Here is a 6,842-nt window from a genome sequence, read left to right as displayed (position 1 = left end):
AAATGAAAATAATAATAAAATAATAATACAATAAAATAAAGAAGCTTCTCATTGTCATGATGGTGAAATGCACCATCAGTAACCTCCTTAGAGGGACAATAAGAAGTAGGACATGGAGCCATGTATGTATTATTTCAGCACTCAGGAGGTTGAGACAAGAGGATTACCAGCCTGAGCTGCAGAGACACCCTGTGTCAAAGATACACACGCAGAGGGATGCCCATAGCTGAAAGGAGAAAACTGCTTTTTTTCACTCCTGCTTTCTTCCTTCCTATTCTGTTAATCATATTTATAAAATAACATTGTGTGTGTGTGTGTGTGTGTGTGTGTGTGTGTGTGTGCGCGTGCGCGTGTGCGTGTCCTTCCTGGGGCTCGAATTCAGGTTGTCAGGCTTGGCAACAACCTCCTTAACCCACTGAGCCATTTTGCCAGCCCCAGTTTTGTTGTGGTTGTTAATTTGTTCTTAACAGAGTATCCTGTAGCTCAGGCTGACTTCACACTCACCAGACAGACAAAGATGGCCTTGAACTCCTGATCCTCCTGCCCCAGCCTCCCAAGTGTTAAGATTACAGGTATGCACCAATACAACCCAACATGGAAACTGTTTTCTAACCACCAAACATTACAAAATCATCTCCCTGCCTTAATGAAATGTTTGCTTCTCTCAATGGAACACAACACCAGAGAAACACAGAGCCAAGCTCCAGTGAATTCATCCAAAAATGTTTATTTGACTTGAAGGATAGCCTTTAGGTCTCATGTCAATCGACATTCATGTCCACGTTTATTTAATTGGTGTGTGTGTGCACGCAGGCTAAGTCTATGCCGTGGTTCAGGCGGGGAAATCAGAGGACGACTCTCAGGATACAGTTCTCTCCTGCACCTTTTGGAATCCAGGGACTGAACCCAGGTCCTTAGGCCTTCTCAAAAGTGCCTGTCATCTCATCAAATCTGGCTCGTCTACTTTGCCTCTTCGATTTTTTTTTTCCACGTGTTTCTGATCTGGGCACTAAGAGGGACACTAAAGGCCTCTAACAATGAATCAAGACCAGCAGATTCTCTTGGAGAATTCTAGCCCACCAGAACAAGCGCCATGCCAGGATGTGACTCTAGTCTCGACAGTGATGGATTATTTTTTTTTTTTTTTTTTTTGGTTTTTCGAGACAGGGTTTCTCTGTGTAGCTTTGCGCCTTTCCTGGAACTCACTTGGTAGCCCAGGCTGGCCTCGAACTTTTTTAGAAGACAATCCAGTACACTTTCCTTTTTTTTTTTTTTTTTTTTGGTTTTTCGAGACAGGGTTTCTCTGTGTAGCTTTGCGCCTTTCCTGGAACTCACTTGGTAGCCCAGGCTGGCCTCAAACTCACAGAGATCCGCCTGGCTCTGCCTCCCGAGTGCTGGGATTAAAGGCGTGTGCCACCACCGCCCGGCCACACTTTCCTTTTAATGCTATGTGCTGTAAGGGTAAATGATAGCGCAAAGTGCAAACGCTTCTTGAGCGCTGTGGTAGTTGGGTGCAATGGACAGATAAGACAGACGGACAGGCAGGCAGATGATAAGTTTGTAGCAGGAACATTGAAACTAAGGTATTGAGGGCTGAGTGCGATGACTCTGGAGACTTGCAGAATTCTGTGTCTTATCAGTTCAAAGAATTTCTGTTAGAAATCTGATTCTGGGGCTGGAGAGATGGCACAGTGGCTAAGAGGGCTCGTTATTCCTGCAGAGAGAGGGCCTGGGTTCCATTCCCAGCACTTACGGCTATACACAACCACTCAAAACACCAGTCCCAGGGGGATCCAGCGCCCTCCCCGGGCACTGTAGCACCTATGTGGTACACAGACACACGCAGGCAAAACACCCATAAAATAAAATAAAAAATTTCAAATCTCAAAAAAATAAAATTAGGTCAGGCGGTGGTGGCACACGCCTTTAATCTCAGCAATCAGGAGGCAGAGGCAAGTGAATCTCTGAGTTAGAGGCCAGCCTAGTCTACAGAGTGAGTTCCAGTACAGTCAGGGCTACACAGAGAAACCCTGTTTCCAAAACCAAAAATAAATAAATATAAATAAAAATTTAAAAAATAAAATTGAGGGGCTGGAGAGATGGCTCAGAGGTTAAGAGCACTGACTGCTCTTCCAGAGGTCCTGAGTTCAATTCCCAGCAACCACATGGTGGCTCACAACCATCTGTAATGAGATCTGGTGCCCTCTTCTGGCCTGCAGTCATACATGCTGTATACATAGTAAATAAATAAATCTTTAAAAATCAAAAAAAAAAAATTAAAATAAAATAAAATTGAAAGAAAAGTAACAAGCATTAATTTTTTACAGTTAAATATCCACCCAAGGTGTGTCTGTAGGCCTGCTCCACTGGGGCCCAAGTGTAAAAGCTCACTCAGACCCCGACTCACCCATGCAGGGTCCCCACTACCACCCAGGGAAGCAGGTGAGATTCAGAGCTACTGTAATCCCCAGCAGATCACCCCAGTAAGGCCCCTGGTCTGTTAATTCCAGAATACTTGCGATGGGTCCTTCTTTTCTAACAGTTCTGCCATTTAATCATGCACTTCAAAACAAAACAAAAACCTTTACCGTGTTCTTCCCTGAAACTAACACTGAGGACGTGTGTGGATCAGAGACATGAGAACAAAAGACCCCCTGCCCGAAAGGAAATACAGAAAGGATTATCCGTTTTCAAAGGTGCAATAATGAAATACTTTCCTTCCCCTGGACAGGCAATTTCATCAGGGTTCATGCAAGGGGAACAAGACGCCATTGTCTTGACTTAATTGGCATAATAACTCCCCCTCCTCCAAATGATCACCCAGAGGGCTGCTCAGCACCTCTGCCTGCAGACGCAATCCCTTTTAAACACTGAACCTTTCACCTGGCAAACACCCAAGCCCTTTACCAGGCCCCACAAGGAAGACTTCTTGTTTTAGCCTGGCACAGCCTCCTCTGTGAGGTTGTGAGGACTGTCTCACAGGCCTTAGGGGCCCTTTTCTGCCCCCACTGTCTGTACCCCTCCTCTCCACACATCGTGGGTTCCAAACTGGCCGACAAGGCAGGGCAGTCCTCGGAAAAGTGAAAAATTGAACATCAGAGGGAGTGTGCATTCCAGCTCTCCACTGAGATTCCACCGCTATAGAGAGGGGACCTGCAGGCGGGGACCCAGCTGAAGGAGAACTCTGTCACGAAAACCCTGACCTTTTTGTCCCTTGGACTAGAAGAAAGGGAAGAGTTGAGCAATTACCCAAGGAGTCCCCTGGCCAGAGCACGAATGGCCGGCTGGATCCGACTCTGCCACCCCTCTTCCTTATTGTTCTGGTCAGACACGGGCCAGCTGGCCCCTCAGCCAGCTCAGTCGGCTTGGCTCCACCAGGGCTCCACCAGGGCAGGGCTGGGCAGGTGGCCACGGTTCTTATCTCTACCACCTTCTGGGTAAGAGAATGTAGAGACGAACTGTCCGGGGCAGCTCCTGCTGGCCCCTCTCGGAGGCTAATTTTCAGAAAAATTTAGAACAGAGAAAGGTAAAAGGGCTGGTGAGCAGTCCACATATGAGCTGGAACAACGAGATGCCCAGATGTTTGAGGGGCAGACAGCAGGAGACACTATATCTATTCCCTTCCCAAACCACAGCTGGGTGTGGTGATGATCGGACTCCCCACCTCACCTACCTCCAGACCATTTTATTGAAGAAGACTCAGCTCTCGTTAGAATGTCAACCTAGTAAGTTAGTAAGTTCCACCTAACCCCACTTGCCTATGGCTTCAGCGGGCTTGTATGTCTCCACAGCTCACTGTGCCTTACTAAAAGTACACAGAGGAAGTCAAGCCTCCAGGTCAGATTGCTCGATCCCCAAACAGTAGCCCCCTGCGTTCAGCAGCAGAAAGGAGACCTCAATAGTGTGTTCTTGTGGTGTTTAGTTTGGAGTTAGATGGAAATGGTTCTTCGGTGTGAGGCACTGTCCCAGAGCAGATCTTCATTTCATGAGAACAGTCCAGTCTTCTGTTTATGAGCTGGATTTGAGGAAAAGGACAGTGTGGGGAGAGAAGTGAATCTCTGCTAACTCAACCCTGAGAAAAACATTCACATCCACACCAGATGACACACTGGGTAGAAGGGCAGAGAGGGAATTACCGGGTCTCCATGGCTTGGACCAGCATCCAAGAGCCACTACACAAGCCTGGCCTCTTAGGCCGGATGGTCTGGCTCCGAGCCGTCTAGGAGGTCTAATTTTCTCAGGAAGCAAAACCGATAAGTGAAAAGAACAATGCAGGGGGCTGGAGAGATGGCTCAGAGGTTAAGAGCACCAGCACCGACTGCTCTTCCCGAGGTCCTGAGTTCAATTCCCAGCACCCACATGGTGGCTCACAACTATCTGTAATGAGATCTGGCGCCCTCTTCTGTGTACATAATAAATAAATAAATCTTTTTTTTTTTCTACTTCTTTTTTTTTTTTTTTTTTTTTTTTTTTGGTTTTTCGAGACAGGGTTTCTCTGTGTAGCTTTGCGCCTTTCCTGGAACTCGCTTTGGAGACCAGGCTGGCCTCGAACTCACAGAGATCCGCCTGGCTCTGCCTCCTGAGTGCTGGGATTAAAGGCGTGCGCCACCACCGCCCGGCAAATAAATAAATCTTAAAACAAAACAAAACAAAACAAAACAAAACAAAACAAAACCAATGCAGACTTAAAGGCAGCGCTCGAGACTGACCTCCAGAGCAACATGATGGCTTTCACAGGCCTTTCTAATTTTATTTTCTTTTTCTTTTTTTTTCCTCCCCCCCCCCCCAAGACAGGGTTTCTCTGTGTAGTTTTGGTGCCTGTCCTGGATCTCACTCTGTAGACTAGGCTGGCCTTGAACTCACAGAGATCTGCCTGCCTCTGCCTCCCGAGTACTGGGATCAAAGGCGTGCGCCACCACCGCCCGGCTTGTTTTTCTTTTTTTGAACAGGGTGTGACTCTTGGTCCAGGTTGGCCTGCATCTCACTATGAAGCCCAGGTTGGCCTCACATGTTCTGGGATTACAGGAGTGTGCTGCCATTTCTGGCTCTATTGCCCCCTGAAAGTTTTTTTCATAGCCCTGCCTGGAAACGATACTAAATGCTTTTCTAAAGTAACTCTGAAAAAATAAAGCACAGCTTTTGTATCCAAGTGCCAAGTCCAACTGTGGAACGAAGACCCAATAATAGATCAGTACACAGGTGTCAAGTCCCCAGATCTAGTTCCCTGGGATCACATTATCTATTCCCAAGATTTTGAGGCCAGGCTGCTCCTGCCAATGAGCAAACATACTCAACCATTCTAGAAAACTGTTTATTTATTACCCATCAGAGATGGATTTTTTTTTTTTTTTGGTTTTTTCGAGACAGGGTTTCTCTGTGTAGCTTTGCGCCTTTCCTGGAACTCACTTGGTAGCCCAGGCTGGCCTCGAACTCACAGAGATCCTCCTGGCTCTGCCTCCCGAGTGCTGGGATTAAAGGCGTGCGCCACCACCGCCCGGCTAGAGAGATGGATATTTATGTCCCCAATTCTGAACCATTTATATGTGTGCATTTTGCTTGTTAGTTTTGAGAGAGTTGTAACATGAATCTTAAAAGGTCTTATAAAAAAAAAAAAAACAGAGCCAGATATTGGGGCAAAAGCTCAAAAATCAAAGAAGAAGCAGAACAGCCAGCCATTAGCTTACCTCTATGAAATCCTCAGCCTCACAAGAGAGTTCCTGTTTCCTCACACCTTATATACCTTTCTGTGTCCTGCCATATCACTTCCTGGGATTGAAGGTGTGTGTCACCACTGCCTGGTTCTGTTTCTCTCATGTAGCTCAATATCGCTTTGAACTCACAGAGATCCATCTCCTGAGTGATGGGATTAAAGGTTTGTGCCACCACTGCCTGACCAATATGTCTAATTTAGTGGCTGGCTCTGTCCTCTGATGCCCAGGTAAGCTTTATTGGGGTACACAATATATCACCACAGGGAGTATCTTGCTTTGTAGCTCCAGCTGGTCTGAAATTTGAGGGAAATCTCTTGCATCAGCTCCTGGAGTATTAGAACTACAGGCACAAGCCACTACTTCTGGCTTGTATATACCTGTTTATTGCCAGCTTCCACTACCAGGCAAACAAAAACTTGAGCTATCACTAGTGACAGCAATAGTATAGGCTGAACACGACGCTGTGTTCCATACTGACATGGACCCACAAGTGGAACATTCCACCCAATGCATCTGTATTTCATGTACAAAATGGTATAAAATGCTGTATGAAACTACTTTCAAAGTAGAGAGTGTGTAAACCACAAATTTTGATTTTACACTGGGGTTCCTTCCCAGAATACCTTACTACATATGGCAAGTCTTTATTGAAAAATCCAAATTCCAGATTTCTTCTGACCCAATACATTTTGGTTAAGGATCGCTCATCCTGCGCTGGTAGAGTCCCATTTCACAGCCAGGTATGGCAGCTCACTCCGTAATCCCAGTTTCAGGAAACGGAGACAGGTGGACCACTGCAACATGGAGGTCAGTTGGATGAATTCACATAGTGAATTCAAAGCCAGATTGTACAAGATTAAAGAGAGACTATTTCTAAAAACAGAAAATAAGAACAAACAAAAGTAAATAAAATCTGAGGGGGGAAAAGTGTGAAGCGTTCCCACTTTCTGCCCTGGCCCTTCCCCACCTCTGCCGGCTCAGCTCCCCAACCTCCGCTGTGCGCTCTGGTCCCTCTGCTCTCTGAAGGGCACAGCCACAGTTGCTTCTCCTTTGAACAAGGATGTTTCAGTTCCTTTTTGTAAGAACCTAGAACTATCGCTGTTGGCTTTCGTTATGAGGTGAACATTTTTA

The 6,842-nt window shown here is 46.3% G+C and overlaps 1 non-coding gene across 1 annotated transcript; it reads right to left on the bottom strand.

Annotated features, from left to right (window-relative positions):
• Positions 1-989: 989 nt before the first annotated feature.
• LOC131896267 (small nucleolar RNA SNORA3/SNORA45 family) lies at positions 990-1,120 on the bottom strand. The gene has a single exon (XR_009375423.1). It is a non-coding gene; the product is annotated as a small nucleolar RNA SNORA3/SNORA45 family (small nucleolar RNA).
• Between the last annotated feature and the right edge of the window lie 5,722 nt (positions 1,121-6,842).

This window comes from Peromyscus eremicus, chromosome 19 (genome assembly GCF_949786415.1).
Source record: "Peromyscus eremicus chromosome 19, PerEre_H2_v1, whole genome shotgun sequence".
In the NCBI taxonomy this organism is placed as follows: Eukaryota; Metazoa; Chordata; class Mammalia; order Rodentia; family Cricetidae; genus Peromyscus; species Peromyscus eremicus.
Note: the sequence above shows the minus strand (reverse complement) of the source record. Positions and strands in the feature narration are given on the sequence as shown.